Consider the following 5,040-nt stretch of genomic DNA (forward strand, 5'->3'; position numbering starts at 1 on the left):
TGCACTTGGCGAGGCAAGGATTAATCAAGGATAGTCAGCTCGACTTTGTCAGGGGAGATCATGTCAAACAAATTTGATTGTACATTTTGCGGAGATGTCTCAGTGTGTAGATGAGGGCAGTGCAGTTGATGTAATCCACATGGATTTCAGTGAGGCTTTTGGCAAGTTCTCACATGAGAGCCTGATCAAGAAGATAAGAGCCAATGGGATCCAGAGCAATTTGGTAAATTGGATTTATAGATAGGTTTAATGGAAGCCTGTGTCCACCTGTGTTCCACAGGGATCGATGCTGGTCCCTTCCTGTATGTAGTATAAATGAACAATCTAGACATGAATTTGGGGGTATGATCAGTAAGTTTGAAGATGACACAAAAATTGATGATGTGGTAAATGGCGAGGAGGAAAGTCTTAGATTACAGGGTGATGGGGTGGTACCTTGGCGCAGTGGTTAGCGCTGCTGCCTCACAGATACATAATGGGTAAAAGGATTACGAGGGAGAGGGTAGGGCCTCTTAAGGATAAACAAGATCATCTATGTGCAGATCCTAAATGAAGGCATGGTTAGTAAGTTTTCAGATGACACCAAGATTGGTGGCATAGTGGATAGTGAAGAAGGTTAGATAAGATTGCAACAGGATCTTGACCAATTGGGCCAGTGGGCTGATGAATGGCAGATGGAGTTTAATTGGGGTAAATGTGAAGTGATGCATTTTGGTTGATCAAATCAGGGCAGGATCTACTCAGTTAATAGTAGGGAGTTGGGGAGAGTTACAGAACAAAGAGATCTGGGAATACAGGTTCATAGACCCTGGAAGGTGGAGTCGCAGGTGGACAGGGTGGTGAAGAAGGCATTCACATGCTAGGTTTTATTGGTCAGAATATTGAATACAGGAGCTGGGCCGTTGTTGAAGTTGTACAAGACATTAGTAAGACCACACATGGAATACTGTGTTCAGTTCTGGTCACCCTATTATAAGAAGGATATTGTTAAACTAGAAAGAGTGCAGAAGAGATTTACGAGGATGCTACCAGGACTTGATGGTCTGAGCTATGAGGAGAGGCTGGATAGGCTGGGACTTTTTTCCCTGGAGCGTAGGGGGCTTCGGGATAATCTTATAGCGGTCTATTGTAGCCACCGAAGTTGGCCATTTCCCTGAATACAAAATGGAGGAACGCAAAGCATATAGGATAAAATGGACAATGTTTGCAGCCCCAGCGGGCTGCACCTAGCAGGTGTGGATTCTGTCTGCTCAGAGAGCAGACAGCACCGAAACAAACATTCCGCATACTAATGAGGCAATCACCGGGATAATTAGCATGTTAATGGAACACAAATGGGGAAGCAACTGCAACATTGTAAAGGATACCAGACACTCAGGCACCAACAGGGTTCGAAAACAAAGAGCCTGAGAGCCCGCCCAGTAGCTAAGGAACAGCCTCAGTATTGGGGGGATTCAAAGAGACCCAATCGATTCCAAGCTGGTAAGGTAGTCCTCCCAAAAGGGCGCGGATCCCTGAGACCTATAAAAGACAGGTCCCACACATGGGTCAGTCTTCTCATCCAGCCCTCCTCTCTCTTTGACCAGCACTCCTTCGTGGACCAGCACCTCGACCAGCTTTGGCCAAGAAGACCCTGAAGGAGAGAGAGAGAGGTTCGGACAGTAGCCGCCAGCAAGTAAGTGTCTCACAACGATCGCTACCAGAGATAGACACTCCTGACCCCTTTTAACTTATACCAACCTGAAGTCTGCAGACCAGAGCACAGCAAGAGGCCTTGTTCCCTGACCCGGCAGTTCCTTCGAGATAAGTATGAGTTTATTTAGCGGTAGAAATAGCTTAATCCTTTTAGCGTGTGCATGGGTAGTTATTATAATTGTATTATAATAAACTCAGTTGTTTGAACTTACTAATTGGTGTATGGTTTTATTGCTTTGAACTTCACCTTGAACTTGTGGCGGTATCTTAATGATACCTGGCGACTCCAGAGCTAAGTAAAGAAACAGAGCCAAATTGAGTGTTAAGCACACTCACCCAGAACGACCAACACTATAAAATAATGAGGGGCATAGATAAGGTAGATAGTTAACATCTTTTCCCAAAGGTAGAGGAGTCTAGAACTAGAGGGCATAGGTTTAAGGGCATAGGTTTAAGGTGAGAGGGCAGAGATACAAAAGAGACCAGAGGGGAAATTTCTTCACACAGAGGGCGGTGAACATCTGGAACGAGCTGCCAGAGGCAGTGGTAGAGGCGGGTACAATTTTTTCCTTTAAAGCACATGTAGACAGTTACATGGGCAGGGTAGGTAGAGAGGGTTATGGGCCAAATGCGGGCAAGTGATAGAAACTGGGTGGCATGGACAAGCTGGGCCAAAGGGCCTGTTTCCAGGCTGTAAACATCTATGAGTATGTTCTTTTTGTCTCCAAAGAACTGGCCTATGTATTACGATATGTAGCTCCTAGACATGCAATTGTGCCACCTCTTAGCCTGACTAACAATCTTTAATTTGTAATTCTCAGCACACTGAGGATTATGCAGATAATATTGTAAAATTCATATACCAGCAGCAACACAAGAAGTATTCGCCACTAACAGGATGCTGCCATCACGACAAACACATGTTCTTTCCATCATGGGCAGCACGGTAGCATTGTGGATAGCACAATCGCTTCACAGCTCCAGGGTCCCAGGTTCGATTCCGGCTTGGGTCACTGTCTGTGCGGAGTCTGCACATCCTCCCCGTGTGTGCGTGGGTTTCCTCCGGGTGCTCCGGTTTCCTCCCACAGTCCAAAGATGTGCAGGTTAGGTGGATTGGCCATGATAAATTGCCCTTAGTGCACAAAATTGCCCTTAGTGTTGGGTGGGGTTACTGGGATAGGGTGGAGTTGTTGACCTTGGGTAGGGTGCTCTTTCCAAGAGCCGGTGCAGACTCGATGGGCTGAATGGCCTCCTTCTGCACTGTAAATTCTATGATTCTATGATCACACAAATTATTAATGTTGTCGATGGATTTCAATGACAGTACGATGGTAGGTCATGAATGGCGGATTATAACAAGCAGAATGTCCCTTTTCCTCTTCACAATGGGCAAGGTGTAGACTCCATCCAACTAGCCTGCGCTTGCAACACTCAAAACACGATGTCCAAAACTAGTTGTGATTGGTTAAATTTGCGACATAGGCCTCAGTATACTAAGAATTACACAGACAACCAATTTCAGATTATCAGTTGCATTCACAATGTGATATATTCCCATAGCAGCCTCCCCAAACAGGCACTGGAATGCGGCGACTTGGGACTTTTCACAGTAACATCATTGAAGCCTACTTGTGACAATAAGCGATTATTATTATTTGCATGTACTGGAAGCTGCATATAGTAATTTCACAGAGTCCTGTTCTTTGCAGATAGAAAGAACATGTAGACACATTGTGCTTTGTTATTGAAAATATGGAAAGATGTGTCATTTGAAACATGGAAGTCTGGCAATATCTGGTCTGAGAGAAACATGAGAGGATACAGGGCAAGATCGCACAAAGGGTTAACAGCAGCTGCAAAAAGCAGGATTATAAAATGCAGATTCCTTCTCCCAAGCAAACACACAGGATTTTGTATGAAGCTAAAAAACAATGGCTCACACCTTCAAGTAACTATCTTAGCAAGCATCTGGAAAAGCATGGATGAAGGTTTCAGTTGAATTAGGTGACAAATGTTTAAAGCAGGCAGGTCTTTCAAGTTATAGCCAAGTGCATTTTTAGCATACAGCTAAAAGCAATGTTTGACATCTTCATTGAAATTAACTATCTTAGTAAACAGCTGGAAAGGAAAGAATGAGGTTCAGTTGAATTTGCTGACAATTCTAAGTGTGGTTCTCCCGATATCAGGTAAATTAAAGAAAATTGGAGACAACCTGTCTAAGAGAAACATAATTTAACGCCAAAATCAAAGTCAAAATTATGAGCTGGGGACACAATTGGAAAATAAAACTATAGAAATGACAGGAGCCAAACCAAAATTCACATCTCTATTGAAACCAAAGCATTTTTGAATATCACAAAGGAACTTTGAACATCACAAAGGATAATGTAATCAGATCTGAGGGCTGAGGCCATGCCCAAACTGAATACTTAATTGTATTAGAATGTTTAGATCAAAGATACTTTTTACAATCAAAGTGAAATGATAGTTACTTGACAATAAGGTCATAAAAACTTAATAACTGGTAGACAGAGAATATAAACCCAGAGACCAGAGCAGGAACCAGCAGAACCAGAACCAGAACTCAGAGAGAAGGAACAAGAGAAGCAAGCAGAGTTAGCTCGGTCATGGGAAAGATAAGACATAGCAGCTGAGCTAAAACAGCTAATACATCGAAGGAAGACTAGAGTTTAACAGGAGGCAGAGTCAGCTCAGAGATAGCCAGCTCTCATAGCTCAGTACATGGGATCGCCAAGACACGGCAACTGAGCGAACCAGCGAATACATCAAAAGAAGACCAGACTTTAAAGAAGATTGATTGTCAAGGTGGGCCTGAAGGTCCCTTCAACCAACCAGAAGGATCCAGAAGTGAGATCTTTTTAACTTTCTGTAAAGAAAGTGATTGCAGCTTTTAAAAGAAAAAATATATTAATAAAATAACTTAATTTAACCTGAAACAGTGGTTATTCCTAAATCTACTTTACTTACTTAGCAATGTGGGACCCAGGATCGACGCTACTAAGTGGTAAGTAGATGAAATCTTTGGTGAAGGTATGGGTTATACCTGGGGATAACTTGAAAATATAGTTTGACCTGAATAGCACCCACCAAAGCCTGCATCGGAGTCAGGGAGTGAGAATCCCTGTTCCCCATTTAGAATGTCGGCCCTTTTTTGGTATGGGGGAATTCTAAGAATAGTGGTGAGTTTTCAACAACAGCTTGTTTCAGCTAAACAAAACAGCTGACAGCTATTCACTGGTTCATTCCTCCTCAGGACAATGTCTTGACCAATCATTGTCAAACTGCCTGGCTTAAGGAAGGGGGCATTCCTTCTTCTCGCATGTA

Source organism: Scyliorhinus canicula, chromosome 13, assembly GCF_902713615.1.
Source record: "Scyliorhinus canicula chromosome 13, sScyCan1.1, whole genome shotgun sequence".
NCBI classification, from domain to species: Eukaryota; Metazoa; Chordata; class Chondrichthyes; order Carcharhiniformes; family Scyliorhinidae; genus Scyliorhinus; species Scyliorhinus canicula.